This window comes from Martes martes (genome assembly GCF_963455335.1).
Source record: "Martes martes genome assembly, chromosome: 16".
NCBI classification, from domain to species: Eukaryota; Metazoa; Chordata; class Mammalia; order Carnivora; family Mustelidae; genus Martes; species Martes martes.
The window spans coordinates 33917547-33944491 of NC_137904.1; the positions used below are offsets into that span (position 1 = coordinate 33917547).

At 48.3% G+C, this 26945-nt stretch overlaps 1 protein-coding gene across 1 annotated transcript in view; it reads right to left on the bottom strand.

The window, feature by feature from the left end:
• The window catches only part of AKAP1 (A-kinase anchoring protein 1), a 33417-nt gene extending 13930 nt beyond the window's left edge, over positions 1-19487 (bottom strand). The window contains exon 1 of the mRNA XM_080826246.1: positions 19042-19487. The gene's annotated coding sequence lies outside the window, so the exon portion shown is untranslated. The remainder of the gene's footprint in view (positions 1-19041) is intronic.
• Positions 19488-26945: the final 7458 nt, after the last annotated feature.

Sequence of the window (26945 nt, forward strand, 5' to 3'; positions counted from 1 at the left end):
CCAGCTGCTCTCTCTCCCTTCCCTACCCCTGTGAGGGGCTTCCCTCCCCCTGCTCATACCCATAGCACGACCCACCTGAGGCAGGTGGGCAGGGAGACAAGCCCCCTTCTGCTCCCTCGTCCACACACACTCCCTTCAAACAAGATGAGCCTTCTCTTGGACCCAAATCCCTTCCTTCATCACTTCTCAATGCCAAATTCCATGTTCCCCCAAGGGGATAGCGTGTTTAGTGTTTTAGTTCTCTGAACTCCCAGAACACTTATCTACTCAGGTGACACTGGAGGGGTTTTTTTTTGTTTTGTTTTATGGTTTTGTTTTGGATTTTTTTGAAAAAGAAAGAGAGGACACGGGAGAGAGAATCTCAGAGTCCCTGCTGAATGCAGGGCCTGACGGGATCCACTGATCTCACAACCCTGAGAGTTCATGACCTGAGCCAAAATCAAGTCAGATACTTAACTGACTGAACCACCCAGGCACCCTGACACTGGAGTATTTTTAAAGACCCATGAAGCCACATGTATCTATGTCCCTCACATCGCCCACAAAATCATCAGTCAATGAAACAGTTATGCAGCAAGAAAGTCCTGGGACCAAGGATGAGTAAGATTTCGAAGGGATGAGGGGGAGGCTCCAGGGGGACGGACCAGCAAAACAGACAGTGGCATGGAGGTACAGTCATGCTTGAAGAATCAAGCTGTTTGGTGGACTCAGTGAGGGTTCTGGGGCCTCACTGTGGAGTCTGGACTTAAGCCTGTAGGCAACAGATAATCTGCAGAGGTCTGCAAGGCACACACACCAATCTGTGTTCCCAGGTGATCCTGGGAGTAGGAGAAACAGGATACCAAGCGACAGGAACCTGGACACCTAAGTCAACTGGATCCGGGCCAGGAGAAGGCAGTAGACACATAAAGGAGATAGAAAACCTCAGTTTTCTTCCTCATAAGATGGGGACACAGCTCATAAAGCATGGCTGGTACAAGGATTAGTTGAGATATGTATTAAGTACTATGCAAAGCTGGGTTAGCTCTCTTTAGAGGTTTGTGACAGACTTATTTTAGAACGCTTATAATTCAGTACCTCCCATGCCAGTAAATTTTATTCTGTCTGCAAAAATCACAAGCCTTCTTAAAACCAAAAATCCTCCACTGATATTGCAAATTATACCTTAATTTGGGTTTGTGCTTTATTGTGCTTAATTTGGATTTATGCCTCCACTGGGAACCACTGCTCTAGGACTCTGCTTCTTAAAGGGTGGTCTATGGACCAGAAGCACTGAGCATCACCTGGAAACCTGCTAGAAACAGAGCCCCAGCCCAGACCTACTAAATCACAAGATGCATTTTAATAAGACTCCCAGGGGATTCACAAACACATTACAGTTAGTGAAGAACACAGGAACCATGTTCTGCCCCCAAAGTAAGGGGGTGGGGAAAGCCATAAACCTTCTTGTTAATATCTGAAAGTGAATCTGTGGGACTGAAAAATATCAAGCAGAACTAAGCAGTGGCCAGGCTTGGAAGATCCTATCAATCCCTCCAGGCAGAAAGTTCAACGACGCTCCTCACAACTTTAGATTCCAACACAGAACCCCATTAGGTGTTCTCCTTTGGATCACTTAATCCTCAACCTGGTCTGGAATGTATTGCCATCATCAAGGTCAAAATAGCTCAAGGTCAGCAGGGCACCTGGGTGGCTCGATCGGTTAAGTGTTCCACTCAATCTCAGCTCAGGTCTCGATCTCAGGATCCGGAGCTCAAGCTCTGAGTTGGGCTCCATGTTGGGCGTGAAGCCTGCTTAATTAAAACAAAGAAAGAAAAAGCTCAAGCAGGGCACCTGGCTGGCTCAGTCAGTGGTGCATGCGACTCTTGACCTTGGGGTCATGAGTTAGAGCCCCATGTTGGGTATAGTTATTACTTAAATAAATAAATACTTCAAAAAAAAAAAAAAAGCTCAAGGTCATACAGTCAAGGATTGGAAGTCGGGTTCTATTCCACGTCAAGTCTGGAACACACTAACGTGTCTGAGGAAATGAGGCAGCATATGGACCAAGGAAAGGGGGAGTTCATATTGCTCTTAGAACATTATAACTATGACCTAAAAACCTCACACTGGCCATCTTCTCTTCAAAAAAAAAAAAAAAAAAAAATTCTAGGGGCGCCTGGGTGGCTCAGTAGGTTAAAGCCTCTGCCTTTGCCTCAGGTCAGGATCCCAGGGTCCTGGGATCGAGACCTGAACCAGGCTCTCTGCTCAGCAGGGAGCCTGCTTCCCTTCCTCTTTCTCTGCCTGCCTCTCTGCCTACTTGTGATCTCTCTGTGAAATAAATAAATAAATATCTTTAAAAAAAAAAGAGAGAGAGAGAGAGAAATTCTGCATAGGCAAAGGCCTATATAAAAGTTCACTGGGGCATCATTTGAAACAAAATTCTAGAGACTCACTGATAAATATACTGCAGAATCCACGGACATACCAGTGATAGAGAAGTAGGCTGATCTCCCATATGGATGTAGAAAAACTGCCGTGACACCGAAAATAAAAGCTGCAGACCACCATCCGTGGAATGTCTACATCCGCATAATCCTACTGAAAAACCGGGAAGGATACATGCCAAGCCTTCCAATTGTAGGAGAGGAGATGGTTTTGCACACAGATCCTATATCCTACAAACTTACTGATCTCATTTATTAGTTCCAGTAGTTTTTTTCTTATCTGCCAACCTAAGATAAAAATCTCTTCCTTTTGGGGAGAGAGACTTAAACTTCTCTCTCTCAGCAGTTCTCCAACTTAGTGGCAACTTATCATCACTTGGGAAGCTTTTAAAACTTCAAGGCCAAGGTGGCACCGAAATCAATTAAATCATAATCTCTGAGAGTGAGACCAAGGTACCAGGTTTTTTGGTTTGGCTGGGGGTGGGTGTTGTTTAATATTTTTCTATTTTTAAGTAATCTCTATACCCAACATTGGGCTTAAACTCACAACCCCAAGACCAAGAGTTGCACGTGCCACTGAGCGAGCCAGCCAGGTGCCCCCAACCCAGGTGATTCCAATGCACACTCAAGTTAGAGAATCACTTTCCTGGAACAACGTGCACAGCCTCGAAGAAGTGGTAGATTACATTAGAGTATTTTCTTTGCAGTCAAGGTCTTCCACATAAAAATAAAATCTGAGAAGGAACAGAAGATTTGGGGGAAGGGTGCGCTCAGGATAAAGCAGTATGAGTGTGATGTGGCCTACTGTCAGATCAGTCCCACCCAACAGGTGACAGGCAACGTGTGGCTGGGGTCTCAACCTGCGTTCTCCTCTTGCCAATTTAGATTCTGATTCCTTACTAACTAGTCAATCTCATTTCAACAGGATTTATAGTTCTGATTCCCATGGTCTTCTACCAATTCTCTGATCTCAAGAACAAAATTCCATGGAATGCGGTAGAGAGGAAGATAAAGAATCCTAAGGTAGAACAACCTATAGAGGGCAGTCTCCTGTTTTAACAAGGGCACAAAACCAAACTCAAATTGAGGTGTGCAAGGAGGGAGCTGCTACCCAAGATACAAACTGCCTCTCAAAACAACTGGGAGAAGCCCCCACCCCTTTGGTACTAGAAGTTGATCCTAAGGACCCAGCAGTTGACCCCAGTTCACCTCTGGAGATCCCAGGAACGGGCTATAAGTCAGAGGCCCACACTCAAGCATACCCTCCCAGCCTGGCTTTGGTCCTACACCCTAGCTGATCCACACTACAATGTACCCCCTTGCCTGCCCCCGACCCAGGTCACTGTTCCCCAGCCCCACTTCATCCCTTTTTCTCCCGGACCTGGTTCACATTGAGCACAGGACCAGTCACCTGGGGACACAACACTGCCCGGTAGCTTGGCAGGAGACCCCCACCACTCACCCACCTAACCCTCCCCACCCCAGCCCACTTGTATTCCAGAGATGGAGGCTCTGAGCCCCCAAACCCACCCTCCACAGCCTTTTGCAGACAGTCAGCTGCAGCTACGTGGCTAATTACAGCTCAAGAAACCATTTTGGCACCATTTCCAAGCCAGATGCCTCCTGCTGTTGCGGCATGAGGGCCCCTGAGGTTCAACACTGGTACCCTGAAGCGGCATCACCCAACCCCAACCCAAAGAATACTGAATGCCCCACCCGGATCCCCACTGCCCACCACTCTGCCCTCAGACTAGAGCTGGAGAGCCAGGAGACAGGACCCCTATTCCTCCATGCGGACCTCTGGGGACAGGAACTGCCCAACTGAAGTGCTCCTGCAACTTGAGGAAAGAGGTAGGAGATCCCCAGGCAGGAGAAGGCAGGCTTTGTTTTTTTCCTTGCTACCTGGGGACTGTGGTTAGACCTACCAGTCATCTCCACCAAGAACAGGGCCAAGAGCCTATAGGATGAGCAGCTGGCCCGCTCAAAGGAGCCTTGCTGGGTCTCACTGAAGGCACGGCTGCCCAGAGGCGCCGCTCGGGAGCACCTGGTGACTGAAGCCCACTTTCCCCAGTCCTAAGAAGTCCCTCCCTTCCTCAGCCCTTCACTTCCAAGGCTCCTACCAGAGCCAATCTCACCTCAGTCAAACGGATTTCTTGTGAACCCGTACAGTGCCATTTTCCCTGCTTTACATTGTCTGATAGGCCTGGACAGGTGCTGCAAGAGGCCCCAGCCCTTCCTGAATTCTCAGACACAGCGCCTTCACCCGAGCATACACATGCAGGCCCACATGCACAGGTGTGCATGCTTCAGCCTACCTGCCTTCTCTGGGAACAGACTCCCGAGTTGCTCTCTTTGCCCCAGTCTTTGGGTTTTTGTTTTCTGTAAAAAACCCAAACTTCAAGATATAAGTGGCATTTAACACCATTGGTCTACAAGCCTTCACACTCACAGCTAACTGAAGGCATCACCTCCCCCAGGGACTCCCCCTCCCGAGGCCCCAGACACTCTGGCAAGCCAGAGAAAAGCCTTGCAGAAGGATGCAGAGCCCTGCCTGAGGGTTGGCGGGGAGGAGACGTGTCTATTTTGAATCTGTTGGGATTAAATAGCTGCCTGCTTATTTTTAGCAGGTCCATTTGCCCGGGAATAGATGCATGCTGGCTGGTTGCCCAGTGGTCACACAGAGCCGAAGGCAGGCACGTGCTGTGGCCCCACAAAACCTTAGGTTCACCTGCTCTGTCTGGGTTCTAAAAGGATTCCTTTCCTTCCTCCCAGAGGAACCTGCGGCTTCTCAGAAAAGCTTACCTCTGGAGAAGTAATGGCCTCACTCCCAGCACCGATGACCAACCCAGCTACTGCAGTCTAGAGCCTTCTGCTAAACAAGAAAATAAATTTCTGGGAACAGTACAAACTGTGGGTCCCAGTGACTAAGCCCGTCTGGCTGCAGTTATTGTGGGGAAAAAAAGAGCTTCATGTAGTTAACTGATGGGAAAGTTGATCATCAATACAAGCACTTGGGAGCCAAGCGGCTGTCAAGTCCAGTGCGGACCTGGGCCTGGTCAGTGAAGTCACACGCACTCAGCAATCTAAACGGACTTGTATGTAATGCCCACTCCACGTGGAAATATGAATATATCCATTATTCCAGGCCTATGTTTTCATATCACCGAAGACTCACCCCAGGTGTTCAACCCAGTCCATCTCCAGAATGCTCAGCCCATCAAGTTGTTGCTGAAGGGCTTTTCCCCTTGAAGGGGTCTTCAAAGGACAGGAAACAGCTACATGATCCAGAACCTGAAGCCCAGGACTTGCTGCCACTGCCTTCAAAGAGCAGGTAGCTGTGGGCCAGGTCAAGTCCCCCTCGCCCTCCCCCTTTTCCCACTCCACCCCCACCAGTCAGCTGGAAGAAGACCACACACACGGAGGTCTGTGCAAGACCACAAGAGGGCCTTTTGGTTTCTACAGGATGGGTTTACCTGATTCCTCATCAGGTTGAGGCCACACACATACATTCACTCATGTAATAATTCACACATAAATAGGTTTAAGTTGCTGCTAGGAAAAGACTCTCCACCAGAAGCTCACAATGCATACTGAAGAATCTGTGTGCATCTCTCGCACACTTGCACCAAGCTGAGCCCAATTTCAGAAGCAGGCAAACAGAACCCAAACAGGATTGCCTCAGAGGCAGCCAGAATTTGCTCAGGTTGCAATGGTGGGTTACGGACATAAATTAAAGTTCTAAACCCCAGACGCCTTTGGGGATGGAAGGCAGCAAAAAGTCCCAGACAGAGCAGAACAAGTCCTGGGAGTAGAAGCTGAAGAGCTGGTAGGGGGCCAGACAAAAGGAGTTTGACCTTTACTGTCAAGGCAATGGGAAGAAGAGGCAGCAGCTGAAACATGGCCAAAGCACAGCAGGTCACAAGAGGCAAAGGCCCGGGTGATCTCCAAGTAGAGACTATCTGGCAGCTACTTACTCACTTGAAATGTGACCAGTGTAACTGAGAAACTGAATTTTAAAATTTTATTTAATATTTAAATTTAAATAGCCACATACAGCTGGTGGCTTCCTACAAGAAAGCGCAGTCCTAGAGGTGTTCTTAGCAGACCGGAAACAAACACAAGAGCTGGGTGAATGCTGTGAAAACCAAAGCCTACCTTGTTGGGCAGAGTCTGGTGCTGCCACTGAGGGTGAGGCCGATGGTAAGCTGGGCCACTTCCCCTCAGCAGCATGGCTGGGGCCCGGGAATCAGAGTGCTGGAGCCATGCCTCAGGGATGTAGCTCTCAGCCCAGCCCTGATGTTCAAACAGTTGTTACCTTCAACCGTAGGGAGGCTGTGTGGGCTGTGACTCATGCTGGCACCCTAAAGATTCCAAATTAGCTCACAGTGGGGCTGTGAGGTCCTGCCCAATACTATCCCCCACACCCTTCATTGTGATGGCCCAACAGAGCAGCCAGGTGAGGCACCGTGGCTGGCCCAGGCCCATTCCCTGTTCTCAGTAGATCAGCTGTCCAGAAGTCACAGAACGCTTCCTGGGCTGCTCTCCAGGAAACTGGAGGCTTAACCCAGTAGTGTCTGGATGGGAGCACCTGCTCAGTGAAGGTTTTTCCAGCCAAAATGAAGACCAAAAGCCCAATCCCAGGAGCTCCAGGTTAAGAAGAGCCAGAAGCGAAAAATCCCCTCTCAGGACATGGTCTCAAATTAAGAGCTGTTTCTCCTCTAGATCAATTACAAATTAAACTAACTCCCAGTTTAGAAAACTTGGTAAAAAAGAGAACTCCATACAAAGTTGACATGCCCAGTCTCCCTCAGTCTGCTGACGGAACACCTGACAGGTCCAGTCTCATTAGGTTTCAAATGATAAAGGGGAGATGGGGGGAAAAAAATCAGCATTTTCTACAAAGGTCTTCCCACTGCTTCATTGGGGGGGGGGTAGGAATGCAGCTTTCACATGGTTGTCACATCCATCCTGTCCCTTATTCCTAGCTCTTGGCCACCAGATTGCTTTACCAGTAAATTCTGACAGATTTCTGAGGATAGTGATAAAGCAGGTGCCAGGAAGTATTCCCAGGTACACAGAGTTCCCGAACATGACCACAGAACACTAGCCAAGACTGCCCGAAAGATAGGAACTTGTGCTCTGACAATAATCTTACCCAAAAAAGCTAATGAAGAAGACACACGCCTTCAGAAGGAATCAGAAAAGACCGTGTAAGGCAAGCAGACCTTCACACCATCACCTCACGTAGGCAGAGCAACAGGTGAGACAATGATTTCTCAAACGGCAGATAGTGGAATATGACCAACTCAGAAATCACATAAAGGCCTAAGGTCATTTCCACCCAACAAATATTTATGGGCACCTACAGGGTACAAAGCACAGCAGAACACAGAAATGAAACAGACAGACTGTATTTTTGAGGCACTTTAAAGTCTGTTTCTTTGGGGGCAAAAAAACAAACAAACAAACAAAACCAATGACCTTCTTCAGTGGGCCTCTTGGTGCCACCCTCTGCCACTGACCAACTGACAACTTTGGTCCAAGAGTCAGGCAAGTATCCTAGCTGGGGCTGGGGACAAACAGAAATGAGGCTGCTAGTTTCCACAGATTAGAATGTTCCAATGTCCTGGAGTGGAGAGGTTGTCAGCTTGAACACCAGCACTGTGAAAGCCAAGAGGGCTTGCTTGGGTTGTACCACTCAATACGTAGACTTTCATTCCATACCCTTTCTCCTCACTACCTGATGTCCAATCCAGATCCCCTCTCATTGAAACTATTCCATAAAGTGAAGCCAGATACTCTGCTGGCATGGTGAAAGGACTGTGGGCGCCTCGTTGTCTTTGCTAACTTCCCACCAAGTCTTCAGCCACACCCAAAACCCATCCCTTCAAAAGGACTTGTCCTTGAGCATGAATCAACTTGCTTCTAGTTGGCTGCCCACCCTCCCCCATTTTTTCCTCAGCAAGCTCCTGAAAGATGGGATCCACCAAGACAAGGGAGTAAACCAAGAAAGGAGGGGGACATCCATCCACAAAGCAACACAAAAGAAGGGAAGAATGGATTCCCAGGATGAAGGGGAAGCAGAGTCAGGGACAGGGGTGCCTCCCAGGAACAGCATGAACAGCTGAGAACCTGCTGTGTGTAAGCATAACGAGGTACTCAGCAACGGCCAAGGCTCAGTGAAGAGCTGGAGATCAGGTGAGACATAGACAAGGGAGGTAAAGAAACACAGGAAATTAACTAGGAGAGGAAAGGTCGGGGGTGGATACAAGAAAGGAAATAGGGAAAACCAAGAACTTTGAGGCCATAAGCAATATTTACATCATAATGTACACTGAACAGCAGATTGACTAGAAGTTGTGCTAGCTACCTCCATACCAAGAAGATGAGGGGAGAAAAAAAGTGTAGGAATGAGCCAAGTCCTTACCTTCCAAAGTAGAAAAACAATCAGGTAACATTAAAAAAAAAAAATTAAAAAAAGGAAGAAGGAAAGCAAAGAAAAGCATCCCACCTAGAAATACAGATGTAAACAGCAGGGAGGACAGCCTAGAAGAATTGAGGGCAGCTGCCTCTAAAGGAGAGGACTGGTCAAGGAACACTCAGAAGAAAGGGCTGTTCTTTCAAAGAGTAACTGTGTATAACTTGTGTATCAAATCTTTCTACCAGCAGTGCTTTGATAGAACAAAAAATATATTCTTGGGCACCTAGGTGGCTCAATCAGTTAAGCAACTGCCTTTGGCTCAGGTCATGATCCCAGCGTCCTGGGACTGAGTCCTGCATCAGGCTCCCTGCTCAGCAGGGAGTCTCCTCCCTCTCCCTCTGCAGCTCCCCTGCTTCTGCTCCCTCTCTCTAATAAAATCTTTTTTTAAAATTCTTAACTATTAAATAGCAAGAGATGCTCTATTACCATACATTTTTTTTGAAGGTTTTATTTATTTATTTGACATAGAGAGACAGCAAGAGACAAAATACCAGCAGGGGGAGTGGAAGAGGGAGAAGCTGGCTTCCCCCTGAGCAGGGAGCGGGATGCGAGGCCTGATCCCAGGACCCTCCTGGAACATGACTGGAGCCGAAGGCAGACGCTTAACAACTGAGCCACCCAGGCGCCCCTCTATTACCACAGACCTTTAGGATTCTTGTTAACCAGTATAGCCTGTAGTGTCAACTCTATGTACAAACTTGGATTGCTTTAATTTTCCCATAGCTGATGTCAATTCTGCTTCAGAGCCCCCAAACTGCCCTGCCAGTATGACAGCCGTAATCACAAGAGCAGGGGCTTTAGTGACGGCAAGACCCTCTAGCGCTAAGGTACTGGGGCTCCCCACCCTCCTGAGGTCTAACCAGCATCAGGCAGCAGGACCCCTCAGGGCTAGTCGTTGAATAAAGCTTTTAATTCCCATAGCGAGCCAGGTCCGGGGGAGAGGGGGCTGAGGAGGTGGAAAGAGCCCTCGAAAAGCATAGGTAGCGGGAGGGGTAGGCAGTCACATTTCAGAGAAGACATTGTGAAGATACAGCGACCCAATGGCATAAACCTGCAGCCTCGCAAGGGTGTTCAGAGAACGGAGCCTAAGCACCCCTTGTAGATAACAAATTAACTATTTTCCTGTGCATCTGGAAGTGTACTAGCGGAGTTAGTCACTCAGTCATGTGCTCTGTAGTTTAGACGAGGAACCCAGGTCGAGAAGAGCTGGGTTAAGTATGCCTGGCAGAGGGAGCTTCAGACAGAATGGTCAGGGAACGCCTCTCCAAAGGTGGCAGCAGAGCTGGAACAGTGAGGGGCAGCCGTGCCAAGATCTGGGAGGACAGGGAAAGGAGAAGCGAGAAAGTTCCAGGCAGGGAGAACATGTGCCAAAGTACTAAGGCAGGAACACACTTGGCTGACTCAAGGGACAGCAAGAAGCGGAGAGGGAAAGATGAGGTCGAAGGGCTGCTGCCAGAGAAATCGCTCTCCACCATCACCCAGCTGAAGCTGTGCTGAAGGTCAAGAACCCGGAGGGACAGGTTCACCCAGCTTCCTCCAGAGAGGAGAACGGACTTGCTCATCTCAAAGAGCCAAGGGGCTGTAGTTTCTTTTCGCTTCTTTTTAAAATTTTTTGAGTGATGCAGTTTTGAATTTTATTTTTTTAAGAGTATTTATTTATTTGCGAGAGAGAGCGAGAGAGAGAGAGAGCGCATGAGGGGGGTGAGGGGCAGAGGGAGAAGCAGACTCTCCACCAAGCAAGGAGCCCAACTCAGGGCTCAATCCCAGGTCCCCGGGATCACGACCTGAGCCGAAGGCAGACACTTAACTGACTGAGCCACCCAGGCATCCCTTGATTTTTATTTTTGAAGTTTTATTTAAATAATCTCTACAGGGGTGCCTGGGTGGCTCAGTGGGTTAAAGCCTCTGCTTTCAGCTTGGGTTGTGATCTCGGGGTCCTGGGATCGAGCCCCGTATCGGGCTCTCTACTCAGAGGGGAGCCTGTGTCCCCCCTCTCTCTCTGCCAGCCTCTGCCTACTTGTGATCTCTTGTTTGTCAAATAAATAAATAAAATATTCATAAATAAATAAATAAATAATCTCTATACCCAACACGGGGTTCGAACTCACAACCCTGAGATCAAGTTGCATGCTCTTCCAGCTGAGCCAGCCAAGTGCCCCTATAGTTTCTTAATTAATAAACAGAAGCAAATTCTGGAATCTATTTCAGAAATACAGTGCTTCTCTGGCTGGTAGATTAGATACACACTACATGATCCAATAGGGGCTCACTTTCTACTTGGGAACTCTCAGCAAATGCATTTGCCAGGAAGCCCTGGGGTCACACCACTCATTGGCCTTGGAGCCAATGCTAGGCCCTCACCCTAGCACCCCCCCAACCCCACCAGATGAATCTGTTCCAAGAAGGCAGTCCAGCCCCAGGAAGCAGATGGGAATGGAGGCATGCATGCGCACGCGCGCGCGCGCACACACACACACACACACACACACACACATGCACCCCTTGCTACTTCTTTGAATCAGACTTTGCAAAAACAATCTCGGTCTCCAGCCAACATAAACCATAGGCAACAGAGGGCCTTATACGGCTCGAAGGTTTCTTAATCAGAAAAAGATAGATGGGCTGGAGTTGGCAGCTCCAAGTTAGAGGATGGGAGGAACAGAAAAAAGGGGGAGAAGGCAGGATGGCGGTGAGGAGCAGAATTCATCAAACTCCTTCATATCTCTTCAGCTTCTGTAGCCCCCCAGTGAGAATTCCTAGTAAGGGGCATGGCTCTTACTGCCTCTCGTTTTGTTTTGGTTTTTAAGCCAGAAGACGCCAGTAATCAGGCTGCCAACAGAACCACAGTTTGACAGTTTTTAGTGTCTGTGTGGAGACCGCTCTTGAGTCAGGTGACTTCCCATGAAAGTGGGATAATGTCATTTTCAGAGAAACTGGCCACTAGGGCAATAAGAGGTCCTAAAACCAGGGAGTTCCCTGACTCCTGGGCTGCCTCTGCCGCAGATCCAGAACAGAAAAGGCAGCCCCAGGGAACTCTTAAGCAGCTACCACCCCCCACACACACCCCAGGAGAGTTTTTAGGGTGACTTTATTCTCACCACCCCACCCCCCACACTGACTGGGAGACAGCAGCAGCGTCCACACCAGGACCTGCTTGTATGCTGAAACCACATGTACTTGGCCTTCCTAAAGGATGCCACATGCTAAAAATAGCACACAGCACAAGCTTGGCTGGGTGGGCCTCACCAAAGTCAAAGGACAAAGCAAGGAGGTTATTCTCAGCACAGCCTTTTCTCATCAGAGCTCAAGGCACATCAGGGTGCAGGCCTCCTTCCAAGGCAGCTCTGGAAGGCACTCCTGCTCCTTTCTCTGTGGAGAGACAGGAAGGAGGTCTACGGAAGACTGAACTGGCCTTCAGATCCATCGTCCCAGGCCAAGGCTACAGGAGACGGCGTAGGGGTGGCAGTGCAGCAGGCTGAGGATTGGGCTTGAACAGATCTGTGCCTCCTCTGGCAGAGACAGACCAGGCTACTCCTAGGTGACAGCCTGTTGAGGGCGCAGGGCTGGGTCTCATGACCTCCATGTGAGGTCCCACAGGCCACATTATTATGAGCCAAGGAATGACTGACTTGAGGTTGTCTTTTTAGCCAGGTGACTGAACTACACCAGAGTCTGCAGAGCCGTTTCCAGGCCCTAAGGCACAGCTGCCTAGCCTACAAGTCTGTCTTAGTCACACTCATTATTTGTGCCACTCAAAGGCACTGGACAGTTGCATAACTTGGAGCTAAAACCTGACTTTGGAAAGACAAGAGCATTAGAGTAGGATCAGTTTTCCATAAAATGAAAATATCCTGCAAAATGGGTTACAAATACCTCCAACAGGGCTGTTACTGAGGCTGATGACTCAAAACACTGAAGAGCTTGACTGTTTGTGGGATACATCATTTCAATCTTAGGAACCCAGTTTCATTTTCCAGATGAGGATGGAATGATAACAGGGCAGTAAGACACCGTCTCTAAGCATGCAGCTAGAGAGAGAACCCTCATTTAAGTGCAAAGCAGCCCTGTGTCCCTGGGTCGGCTTAGTTTCCTGAGGGCCTCCGCTCCCTCACACGCAAAGGAGAAATACTTTACCTTGTCAGATTGAGATGAAATAAAAAGGGAACATAGCTGACTCTCGAACACGGGTTTGAACTGCATGGGTCTGCTTGCATGCAGATTTTGGGATGTAGTACATTACCGTAAATGTTTTCTCTTCCTTATGATTTTCTTAATAACATTTTCTTTTCTCTAGCTTACTTTTTTTGTAAGAATACAGTAGAGAACACACATAACATACAAAATATGTGTTCATTGACTGCTGTGTTCCTGTAAAGCTTCCATTGGCCTGTTAGGCTATTAGTTCAGTTTCTGGGGAGTCAAAAGTGATACTTTTTTAATGCACGGGATGGGATGGGGGTGGTGCGGCTGGTGCCCTAACCCCCACGTCATTCAAGGGTCACTGTGGTTTGGAAAAAAAAAAAAAAACAACCCTAAGATGCCAGGTGTACAGTAGATTCTGTATCCTATGCTGGCTGGGTCTGGGACAAGAGAGGTCTCACATTATATGCCAGTCTAGCAGGGTTCAAACTAGGCATGCCCAGGACTGGATGAGAGGGTATCTGGAAATAAGGCTCATTCCGCAGAGCTAGCCCACACCAACACTTCAGGACTCCCACTGTGGCCCAACTTCCCCCAACGCCTTCATAAAAACAGGCTTCCTAACACCCAGATGGACTGGAGAGGCAGAATAATAGAAAGGACATTTGTTTGTAAGGTGCCTGCAAATCTGGTCCAGCCTTGGTCCCACAGTGGGATCCTACAGGAGGAAGTCACCAGGTGGGTGAGTGAAGAAGGGCCAAGTAGCAAATCCACAGTGAGCACAGGCCTCAGACAACCCGCAAGAGCCTTTAAGATAATAAATAAGGTTTCAAACCAAAACAGCTTTCTGAGGGCTTAGCATCTGCCTCTCCTGTTTTGCACTCCCATCCCCAGCCTCCTTACTATGTTCTTCTTTAGAACCATTTCTTAATTGATCACTGCCCTCCAAACTGGCAAACCAAAACTTGTTGAACACACCATACATAGAGCTGATAAATAATTTGTCATCAAAATTGTGGATTCGTGGACTCTATAGAGGACTAAGCCCAAACATGTGATGCTTTACAAGGTAAAACAATTAAGCTTTTACAGTTGGCCCAAAGCTAAGACCAGCACTGTCCAACTAGAACCTTCCATGATGGTGAAACTGTTCTAAGGCCTGCCCTGTCCAATACTGGCCACATGAAGGTACTCAGCACTTGAAATGAGACTAATGCCACCAAGGAATGGGTTTTTTAATTGTATTTAATGCTTAAAAGTTTTGGGTTTTGTTTTTTTTTAAAGATTTTATTTATTTGACAGAGAGAGAACGAAAGCAAGGGGACACACTAGAGGGAGGAGAGGGAGAAGGAGACTCCCTCCTGAGCAAGGAGCCCAACTTGGGGCTAGATCCCAGGATGCTGGGACCACAACCCAAGCTAAAGGCAGATGCTTAACAACTGAGCCATGCAGGTGCCCCTAATGCTTAAAAGTTTAAATTGAACCAGACACGCATCACTGGTTGCTACCCTACAGGACAAGGCAGCTCTAGACCCTCTCCCCTAAGGATAGGTTTAGGAGATAAGAATAGAGATATAATAAAAAATAATAATAATAAATAAGAGGTGCCTGGCTGGCTCAGATCTTGGGGTCGGGAGCTCAAGCCCCATGTTGGGTATAGTGCTTACTTACATAAATTAAAAACTTTTAAAAATATAGCACTGTAACATCTAAAAGCTAAGAGAACTTGAGATGCACTTAAAACAGTGGACTATGGCTTTTTTTTTTTTTTTTTTGGTCTTTGACTTACACTATCCACAAAGCCATGCTTCCTAGCCCAAACACATCCCTGCCCATACACACCCCTGCAGGTAAATCCACCCTGCAGTATCCCATAGGCAATCTAAGGAGCAGAATCTGAACACTCTTGACTGATGTTGATCAACCCTCCTTTTACCAGCTGAAGAAACTGGGACCCCAGAAGGGTCTAGAACCACTGCCAGGTTTCAGTCCTGAAAGCTGTCTCCCCGTCCTCATCCCCTAAACCAGGGCTCTTGCCAGCTAAACCCAGGGTTGAAACAAGCCTCATTCCTAAGTCCTCAGTCTTTGCATTTTAACTTCCACGACTCACCTGGGGCTCTGCTTTGTTCCTGAATGCTATGGGCCTCAGTAACACGGGGCTGAGTGAAGGCAGGCAGCCAGTCTTACCAGATGGGGACAGAGTGTTTACTACCAACTGCTGTAAACTACCAAACTGAGCTGTAGAAATATCCAAATGGCCAGGATTTGGACAGAAAGAAGACCACTTAGCAGGAGGAAAAGAAAGTTAAGGAAAAGAACACCTTGAAAGCTACTTATTACTGAAAGCCAGTCTTCAAAATGCTGCATGATAACATACACTCCTTCACTCCAACAATCTGCTTAGAAAGCAACAGAAAGATTAGGAGAAAAGCCCACGGATTTGACTATTCCTTGGTTCTTCTCACAAAAGCCCTCCGGAGGACCTAGTTTAAGCACAAAGCCATACTTGTCAGTATCTCTGCCCCTCAATCTGTATTTATACTAGCCATTGAAACAATCCCAATTGACCTCCAGCATCACCCTCCTCAACTGTACTCAGAGGTGTGAAGATTAAAGGATCAAGGAGGTGTTTGCCTGTAACTCTCCCAGCACAAGACAGTAACTGTCAAGGAAAAGGCATCCTCAAATTTATAGTTCCCACATCCCCACCATCTACCTCTTCAGTCAGACTCTGTCCCACTCAAGACACTGCCATTGATCCTGTTTTCCACAGTCCAAGTATAAACTCAGGTATTGGAGCCAGCAGAGCTGCTCTGTGAAGTGCCACAAACAATGGGTATTTCATGTTAAATGATCATAAAGATAAAACCTGCATGAGGCATTACACCAGAAAGGGCTGTGGGAAAAAAAAAAGAACTTGCCTTAGAAAGCCAAGGTTAGGATTTAAATACATCCCACGCAGATTAGCAGCTCAAACCACAGGAGAGGATTTCAGTGGGACAAGAGGCCCAGTGGACCCCTACCTCCCCAGAGCAGAGGAAAACAGAATGGCAAACAGAAGGTGGCTAACTCATACACAAAATTGTTGACTTCCTTACAACGGCACAGCAGACCAAGCTACAGAGAGGTCCTCTCCTTCTACACTCACAGGGAAGATTAGGAAGGAGTGGCCTGGGGAGAATGGGCAGGAAGGCACCAGCTGGCCAGGCACATGGGGTGCCCACTCCTCAAAACCCTGAAACGTGCACTCAACCAAATCATGTTCCTTCAGGCTAGAGCCAGGAGGCTGGGAGCACAGTGTGGGGAAACCAATTTGCTTTCCTTCCAACCAAGTATCCAGGTCAGAGGCTAGCGAGGAGAGGTATCTTTAATAAAATCCAAATCACTCAAGTGATTCAAGAGAAATTAACGTTAATCTCAGAGATTCTTTAGGAGGAGAAAAAAAGCAATGCTTGAACAGCCATCATAAACCAGGCACAATGCCCAGTCTAAAATATAATCTCAATCTGTCTTTTGGATGAGAGGGAACACTGTAAAGGCTAAAACTAGTCTTCACCCACAAACGAGGGCTATGGCCAGGCCTGGGTCCAACACCCACAAATAATTTAGATTACCAGCTACAGCAAAACAAACTGCTTTAAAATATTGATGTTCAGCAACCTTACACCAGAGCCACATCCACCTGGCATCTGAGCAGGCCCCTTGGACAGCAGACACCTTTGTGCTCACCCTACAGGGGCCAGGAGTTGCTGTACTTCCTAGAAAACGGCTGGGCGGAGGAAAGGATATTCATACAAAAGGCTCTAGGGACCAAGATACGTGTCACTCAAGGGCTTAGATAGGATCTATTATCTGCAAATTTTGGGCCATCACCTAGCAATGTGCATGACAAAGGAACCAGTTTAATCCAGGTCGGCACCGAGGCTTCAGTGATTTGCATATTTGTAGGATCAAAAGGCCCTCTCTGATCCTAGAGCCATATTTCCTCTGAGAATACACCCCGGAATTACTTCTCAGAACCCACAAAACTAGTTAAGAGGTGAAAGAGGTTAAAGTTCAACACAAAAGCCCCCCCAAAACATAATTTCACTTGTTCCCAGTGCTTAGAACGTTTTTTTTTTTAAGTTTTATGTGTTTTTTAGTAATCTCTACACAATGTGGAACTCGAACTCACAACCCCCAAATCAAGACTTGCATGCTCTACCCACTGAGCCAGCCAGGCGCCCCTCAGAAAATCTTTTTTTTTTTTTTTTTTAAAGATTTTATTCATTTGACAGAGAGATTCTAAGTAGGCAGAGAGTCAGGCAGAGAAAGAGAGGAGGAAGCAGGTTCCCCACTGAGCAGAAAGCCGGATGCGGGGCTCGATTCCAGGACCCTGAGACCACCACCGAGCAGAAGGCAGAGGCTTTAACCCACTGAGCCCCAGGCGCCCCCAGAAAATCTTAAATAATCAGCAGGTGAACTACTTGAATACCAGAAACAAAGAAATGTGATAAATGATCAAATCATGCTCATGCTATCATCTATCTACTCATTTCAAAGGTGCTCTGTGCCTTTAAGAGCAAAGGGGATGGGTGGTGCTTACTAAGAGTCCAAGCTTTGCTTTCTGAATAGTTTAAAAAAAAACACAACAAACTAATTTGAGAAGCACTTGGTTACAAGAACACAGTAAGGTTACCAGTTGCTAGAGTTAACAGCTTTTTGTGAATGGTGTTCCTTGATCAGTAATTGCGACAAAGGGGGGAGGGGGAGGGGGATAGGAAACCAACAGATATGACCGTACCAGGTGTCAAGCAGCCCAGATTCCCCTGCAAGAGATAAATTTAAACACAAAGTAGCCTACACTTCAATAGGGCAAAGATAGTTGGCGTAACCTAATTGCTCTGCTCATACCCACTACCCGGCTGGAGCGGCCTTCACTCACACCTGGGGTGAAGAGCACCGGGTTTCTGTTAGCGGCGGCCGAGCGGGAGGAAGGCACCAGCCAACCTCGGCATCTCTGCAGGAGAGAAGATCTCGAAACGGCCCAGGGGTTCCAGCAGTCCCGGGTCTGTTCGACACCGCCCACCACCAACAGCGCCTTTCCTTCTCTAAGCCTCCCTCCGGGGCGGGGGGGACGGGCGGGATAGGGAGGGACTGTACCCTAGGGCACAACGGAACTGGTGAGAGCCTGCCCCGAGGGGTTCAGACCACAGTCTTCCCAAGCCCATTTTGACCCATAACCCCGAAACTAGCGTGGTCCCTCCACACCGCGGGCCTGGGGGGGGGGGTGCAGGCGGAGTGTGACACGTGACCCACACGCCCCGGGGCATGAAGTCTGCGGGCACTAAGGCCAAGACAGCCTCCACCCCTCCCGACACCCTTGAAGGGGCTGCATATGCAAATCCTCTCGAGAGACACCAAGCCCTTGACCTCAGGACCCTAACTCGGTTCAAAAGGTCCCTGCCCCCAAAACGGTTCCAATCACCACGGTGCCCTAGCCCATCCTCCGCGTTCCGCAAACCAACACTCTTCCCAGGTTCGCCGCACTGAACTCCCAGGGGCTAGGCTACCTGCACGGGTTTGCCACCGCCGTGCCTAGGTGGGGAGCAACCCAGCGCGAGCTTAAGGGGCCCAGAAGTTGGATAAGGTTCCTGAAGTGACCGTTTCAACTCCAGCCCTTCAGGAGGAAGAAAGGGGTGCCCGCGGGCCTCGGGGCACCTCCTCGCCCTTAAGAGCGCCTGGCCCTGCCCACAGCCCGCCCCGCCGCCGCCTCTCCCAGTTCCCACTTGGGTACACACGACCTTTGAAAAGTAAACGCGTGTGGGGTTGGGCGACCTTGGGTGGGACGCGCTCGGGTCTGTCTCACGGGAGGGAGTGCACGCTCGGGGAAAGTTAAGCCGCAGAGGGGTGCCCCGGGCGCCGCGTCCTCGCCTCCCTACCCCCAGAAGGCTGTGACGCGCGTGGGGGGCACCATGCGGCCGCAGACCATGGCCCCAGCCGCGCACACGCGACCTGTCAGCAGGAGCCCGCGGGCAGACAACCCCGGCGGGGGAGGAAGAGGGGGTGCGCAGGCGACGACAGCAAAAGGGCCTGCTTGACAGCAGGCGATGGGCCGGATCCCCTCCTCACGCTCTAGGCGTCCGCAGCCTCCCGCCTCCGGGACACCTGGAGCGCGCGTCGCACACCGCACCTGCACCCTAGACTCCCCGCGCCTCAGGGCGCCGCCCTCGGGGGCCTGGCAGGTGGTCCTCGCGCCAGCCGCCCTGGCGGCCCCAACTCACCAGGTCCTCGGCGACAGTCGGGATGCAGAGTCCTCGCCCGCCGCCGTCCCCCCCACCCCCGGGCCCAGCAGCCCAGCCCCGCTGCGCTGCGGCCGCTCCCCCACGTGCTTGCCCAGGCCGGAGGAACACAGAGACATTAAATACTGAGGACGCGCCGCTACGTGCCCGCTGCGCGACGCAAGGCCCCGCCCCCCGCCCTGGTGCCCCGCGCCGCCCCACTCACCTGCGCGTGCGCGCCGCCTGCCTCTCCCGCCCGCGCTTCTCCCAGCTGCGCCAGAGAGGGCGCGGTCTGGAGCGCCTAGCCAACATCCCGCAGCCGCCGCCCGCAGCCTGGCCTCGCTCGGGCTCTCGCGAGAGGAAGTATAATCTCGGCGTGGTTGGAGAGAGCGGCCTGGCTGGAGCGTGGGAGACGTCGCGGAACCTCAAAGGTCTACCGGGCGAGCGCAGCGGGGGTCTCCTGCCTCAGCTCTGGGCGGTTTCCCGGCGTCGGTTAGACTGTTTGCCTGCCGCATCGCGGACAGACCCCTGGAAAAGGCGGAGTGGCCTGGCCGGGGAGGGGCAGGGCTCTCCTTTGGTTCCCCGGAACTGTCAGTACTTCGTAATGCATAATCATATGGCCATTAATGATTGTTCAATAATGACTGCAGAATAGGGAGTACCTCGCACTACTCAAATGCAACTTTTTTGCCCATTTTCACATTCGGTGAGGTTGAACTGACACAAACACTTTCTTCTAAATGGGTTTGGGTTTTGGAAAAATTCCTGTGAAGAGGTGGTCACCACGAGTCACTAACTCTGCCAGGAAACTTGGGAAAATAAATTGCCCCCAGACAAGTGAACAGGGTGGGTCGCAGTTGGCTGGGCCTGTTCTCAGTCTTAAGAAATAGGGACGTGAAGTAAACATTTGGGCAAAATACAGAAAAGAGATCATGCTAACCACTAACCATTACTTGGGAAAACGCTTCATTCATCCTCATTAGTGACCAAAATGCAAACTTAAATGACAATGAGATACCATTTACTATTGAGTTTTAAGTATAAATTCATATATATGTATATATATATATATGTGTGTGTGTGTGTATACATATATATGTATATGTATGTGTGTGTATATACATATATATGTATATATGTGTGTGTGTGTATATATATATATATATGAATCCCAGTTGCATGCTGTGATTAGTGTTATGAAGGAAACAGAGGAAGCTGAAATAGGAAAGAAATAGCAAGGTTCTATGGTTCCAAAAGACATAGGGTAAAACTTAAACAGAAACCTAGTGGATGAGAAGGAACCAACCTTGCAAATAGTATTTGGGAATAAGGATTAGGAAGTATTCCCAGCAGAGGCAACAACACAGGCAAAAGGAAGAAACAGCTTCTAGTGAACTAGAAGGTCAGTGTGGATGGAATATATAGTGGGGGTTAAGCGCAATGCTGGAAAAAGAAAGTTGCAAACTGGGGAGAGGATAAGAGAACTAGACCACCTTATAAACTATAGTAAAGCTTGGATTTTATTCGACTCTGCTTAGCCCCAAAGCCAAGCATGCTTCCACCTCAGGACCTTTGCATTTGCTATTTCCTCCGACTGGAATATTCTGCAGAACTCTGCAGACTTCACTCACCTCTTTCAAGTCCTTTGCTCAGTGGTCATCTACTCAGTCTCAGTGAAACTTTCCCTGTTCTCCCTATTTAAGATTGTAATTACACACATGCATGCGGGTGCACACCCCCACCCACACAATTCTCTGTCCCTCACCCCTTCTTTATTTTTCTTCATAGAACTTACCACTATCTATGTTCTATATACTTCATTTATTCACAACAGCTGATATCACTGGGGGCATGACATATGGAGGGCACCCAGTAAAAAAAAGCGTTTAGTGAATAAATGGGAATCCATTAAAAAAGGTTAAGTAGAAAGTAATACTAAGAGTGCATAGGTGGCTCAGTCAGTTAAGCATCTGACACTTGATCTCAGCTCAGGTCTTGATCTCTGGGTCCTGAGTTCAAGCCCTGCATTGGGTGTGGAGCCTACTTAAAAAGAGAGAGAGAGAGAGAGCGATACAATATAACTTCTGTTTTTTTTTTTTTTTAAAGATTTTATTTATTTATTTGTCAGAGAGAGTGAGCACAGGCAGACAGAGAGGCAGGCAGAGGCAGAGGGAGAAGCAGGCTCCCTGCTGAGCAAGGAGCCCGACGCGGGACTCGATCCCAGGACGCTGGGATCATGACCTGAGCCGAAGGCAGCCGCTTAACCAACTGAGCCACCCAGGCGTCCCTATAACTTCTGTTTTTAAAAGGAAGCTGAAGCTGCTGTGGAAAGAATGGATTAGAAGACCAGTACAGGGGTGCCTGGGTGGCTCAGTGGGTTGGAGCCTCTGCTTTCGGCTCAGGTCATGATCCCAGAGTCCTGGGATCGAGCCCTGCATCGGTCTCTCTGCTCGGCGGGGAGCCTGCTTCCCTTCCTCTCTCTGTCTGCCTGCCTCTCTGCCTGCTTGTGATCTCTGTCTGTCAAATAAATAAATAAAATCTTTAAAAAAAAAAAAAAAAGACCAGTACAGAAGCAGGGAGACCAGAAGAGAGACTGCTACAATGAACCAGATGAGAAATTGTGCTGGCCTGAGCTAAGAGTTATGGCAGTGGGTATGCAGAAATGGCTTTGGATACAAGGTATATTTTGGAAGAAGTACCAACAAGACTACTTCACTCATGTTGAGGTAAGGAAAAGGGAACAATTAACAAACCTTCCTCTGGCTTGAACCACTATGTTAAATGGGGTACAATTTATTGAGATTAGGGAAGATGGGGACAGTGAATCATTGGTTTCATTTGGGACCCACTATATATATAATGTTTTGTGACTGTCAAGTGCAAATAAGTAGTTAAGTTGTATATGCACATCTGAAGTTCAAAGTGGCAGAAGTTGGAAATACAAATTTGTGTTGAAAAATCGTTTAAAAAGTGGATATTTTAGGGGCGCCTAGGTGGCTCAGTGGGTTAAGCCTCTGCCTTCAGCTCAGGTGATGATCTCAGGGTCCTGGGATCAAGCCCCACATCGGGCTCTCTGCTCAGCAGGGGGCCTGCTTCCCCCTCTCTCTCTGCCTGCCTCTCTGCCTGCTTGTGATCTCTCTCTCTCTCTGTCAAATAAATAAATAAAATCTTTTTTTAAAAAGTGGATATTTTAAAGAAAGACAATGCCCTGGTGGTGATGGAGGGATGGAATGTCTACAGGGGAGAACCTGGCAAAATGATGTCCAAGCTGTTATGTCCTGGAAGGATTGGTAGGAAAAAATGGGGAGAAGGAGGAAGTAGAAGAAAGAGGGAGACAAGACTATGAATATGGTTATAAGGAGGGGCAGAAAAGCAGGAGGAAATGATATCAATGTGTTAGTCCTATCCTAGGTGTGGTCACATGAGCGAAGGAAGAGGTGAAGTGGGAGAACTGGAGTACTAGGGAAAGTGTAAGACACAGTTCATGGGGCGGGGGCGGGGGGGGGTGGTTGGTGGGAGCTGAAGACAGGATTAACTATAGTCACAGCTAAAGATCAACCCAACAGCTGTGGCAGAGGCAGAGGTGGCCAGCCACAAGGTCAGGGCAGTGCAGAGGTCACAAGGTGGTCTTAGTATGAGATGAGAAGGTGGAGGAATGAGAAGGGAGGTGCGGATGGAGGGCCATCTTAAGAACTTGGCCCTGAGGAAGAGGCTTAAACTTCAGCATCAGCTCAATATGGGAAAAAGTCTGCTTAAGACAGGGATCTTAAGGGGCGCCTGGGTGGCTCAGTGGGTTAAAGCCTCTGTCTTCAGCTCAGGTCATGATCCCAGGGTCCTGGGATCGAGCCCTGCATCAGGCTCTCTGCTTAGCAGGGAGCCTGCTCCCTCCTCTCTGCCTGCTTCTCTGCCTACTTGTGATCTCTGTCTATCAAATAAATAAAATAAAATCTTTAAAAAAAGACAAGGATTTTAAGATAGGATATATAAAACAGCTTCAAGAACATTTGTGAACCCTTTGAAATTGCTCACATAGTTTTTTTGTTTTTTTTTTTGTTTTTTGTTTGTTTGTTTGTTTTGTTTTTTTTTTTTTTCTCACATAGTTTTTTAAGTACGATGTTTTTCTGTGAAAATAGTCATGGAGAGCTTCTATCAGATTCTCTAATCCTGATGTTAAAAAATAATAATAACGGGAACCTGGCTGGTTTAGTCTGTAGAGCGTGTAACTCTTGAGCTCAGGGTCGTGAGTTGGAGCCCCACATTGGGCATAGAGATTACTTAATAAAAAAATTTTTTTTAAATAAAAGAATAAAAATCTGGTAAGTGGAACAAGACAGAAGGTAACAGTGTATCTTAAAAAAAAAAAAAAAGGAATATGTCAGTTACAAGTAGGAAGTGACAAAGGAGACCCAAAGAAAAGCTGGGGAATGAGTAGTGCCTGTCTTAGGGAGAAGGCACTCAATCCAGTCTAATTGAGACACTGCCCTCTCTGGTTAAGTGGAAATGGTCAGATCAGAACCCAGTACTATTATTCATTTAAATCCTAGAACTCAGGGCGCCTGGGTGGCTCAGTGGGTTAAAGCCTCTGCTCAGGTCATGATCCCAGGGTCCTGGGATCGAGCCCCGCATCGGGCTCTCTGCTCTGCGGAGATCCTGCTTCCTCCTCTCTCTGCCTGCCTCCCTGCCTACTTGTGATCTCTCTCTCTGTCAAATAAATAAATAAAATCTTAAAAAAAAAATAAATCCTAGAACTCTGCCCCTCATCCTGTTTCCATACCCACAAAGCAACCTTCTGATAATTCTTTCCAAGGAGAGAAGCCATGGCTGGACCGCCTTACAGGTAGATGTTGGTCACTGTAAATTACACAAATGACCCTCTTGTTTTCTCCATCTTGTAGACCTTGTAAAGGTTTGTTGTTTGAGTCAGGCTTCAGTTCTGGAACTCAAACGTGGTAGAGTTTCTGAGCCTGTCATAAGGCTGAGTGAGGGCTTTAGGACCATAGCAACTTTCATCAAAACATCACCAGTATGTCCTCTTGTGAGGCTCTTGTTTTTTTGTTTTTTTTTTTTAAGTAGGCTCCACACCCAACGTGGTGCTTGAACCACAACCCTGAGATCAAGAGTCACACACTCTACTGACAGAGCCAGCCAGGTGCCCCTGTGAGGCTATTACAAAGTCAACCAGTTGTCCTCTCTTGGCAGCACATTTAACTTCAGGGGGCACATATTTGAGAAGTGTCCTGCATTTCCTACCAGAAGCATCCGCAGAAGGAACTTTTCCAGTGCTAGCAAATATGAACTGTCTCCTTAATGGGCAATACAGTGAGGGAGTGTCCTAGCACCTTCAGTTTCATTGAATAAACAAGTGAAACTAAACTCCTCCCATTCTCCACTGTTTATACGCCCACGATCATGGTGTGTCTACAGAGAAGAGTAAATGATCTACTTCTAAAGAAGTCAATAGAAAGAGTTAGGGAGGGACACCTGGGTGGCTCAGTCCATTAAACGTCTGCCTTTGGCTCAGGTCATGATACCAGGGTCCTGGGATTGAGCCCCCATTGGGCTCCCAGCTCAGCAAGAAGCCTGCTTTTCCCTCTCTCTCTCCCCCTGCTTGTGTTCCCTCTCTTGCTGTCTCTCTCTGTCAAATAAGTAAATAAAATCTTAAAAAAAAAAAGAAATAGAGAATAATAATACCCATAGCTAATACTTAATGAGCACTTAATGCCCGGCACTGTGCAAAGTACTTTCTTCCAATCCTCCACCAGCCTCAGATAATAGACTCTCTCATTCTACTGCATTCCCACTCTGCAGCCCTTAGTCACACAGCAGTGGAGGCAAGGTTTTAACCTCAGAAATCTGGCTTGGAGCCCATGGATTAACCAACTCACTATAGCACTACTAGAGATAGACCTAGGGAATCAGCAAGCAGTTGATACAGAAACATGGCTGCTCCATGTTTGATTTGTGTCCCCTTAAAAAAGATATGCTGAGGGGCACCTGGGTGGCTCAGTGTGTTAAAGCCTCTGCCTTCGGCTCAGGTCATGGTCCCAGGGTCCTGGGATCAAGCCCCACATCAGCCTCTCTGCTCAGCAGGGAGCCTGCTTCCTCCTCTCTCTCTGCCTGCCTCTCTGCCTACTTGTGATCTCTGTCTGTCAAATAAATAAATAAAATCTTAAAAAAAAAAAAAAGATATGATGAAATCCCAACCCCAGTACCTCAGAACGTGACTTTATTTGGAAACAGGTTTGTTGCAGATTTAAGTTAAGCTGAGGTCATGCCAGAGTAGATTTGACCCCTAATGCAGCCTGACAGACAACCACAGGAAGACAGGAAACACAGGGAGAAACGCCATGGGACAAGAGAGGGTTGGATTTGTGCATCTGGAAGCCAAGGAATGCCAGAGATTGCCAGCGATCCACCAGGAGTGAAGAAGAAACAACACTTCTCGAACACCTTCATTTTTTACTTCTTCCTCCCAGAACTGTGAGACAACACATTTCTGTTGTTTTGAGCCACCCAGTTTGTGATACTTTGTTCCAGCAGCCCTAAGACACTGATACAGTATCTTTCTTTCTGAAACCCATGGCAGACAGTTGGTGAAAGGGAATGTGAAGTCATTCAGCTGGTGATAAAAGGGGGCTGTCCTCTTCCTCCCCCTCTGGACCCAAGGTGTCCTAGCTTCACAGGGCAGAGGCCCCATCCAAGGGGTGATCATGAAGGGGCCTCAGATAGCCAGCACCCAGGCTCTCACCCCATCACCACATATATTTCCTGGGAACTTTTCAGCTACGTGTTTAAGACCTTGATTCAGGTTCTGTTCAGTGGGCGTCCTGCAGGGGTGTGTTTGGCCCTTTCCCAGAGCCTCTCCACTCCTCTCAGCTTCTTGCAATGGCAGTACAATTGGGAAGTGGAGCCCAAGAAACTCTGTATACTACTTCAGACAGGGTGAAGTTGTACCCCAAAGCAATGTAGGTCCTTCAGCTATAGCCAAGCTCGTGCACACAGAGAAGCAATTAATTATCAGAGATTGTTACCTACTTCATTTTATCCCATGGGAGGGATTTCCTTCTGGGCCCACTGTCATGATCCTCCCAGGAGGCCACCTGACCATGCTGCACGTCTGTGTGGGGATGCTCAAGTTGCTTGGACTCTCTAAGAACGCTGCAGTGAGCCCTCTCTGGTAAGGTTTATAATCTGTTGTATAATCTGTTTATTTTGTTAGTGTGCATACCTTTTGGTACACCACTGCAACTGCGATTGTCTGAAACAGCAAGATCTAGGAGTCTCAGATAACCCACAGGGATGGGAACTTCTGTGGGATGACACCTTTTCCCAAGGTGACCTACCTCTAGGAGTGATGGGGTAGAGCACATAACGATACGGGAGCTCAGACAGAACCCAAATTTTTCCATTGTCCCCAACCTCCACTCACCCTCCACGAGTCCTCTGGAACCATTTTCTTGGCTCTATCTATTCTAAAACCTGGCAAGTTTCTGACTTCTGTTTGATGAGACACTCCAGTTTCCTACAAACTAACGTGTTCCATCGAGAACTGCCAGTAGCCCACACGGTGGCATTGTGCAAATTAGGTAACAGGTGTCCCCTCCCCCAGACAGACACAGTTCTGTGCCAGGCTCCATA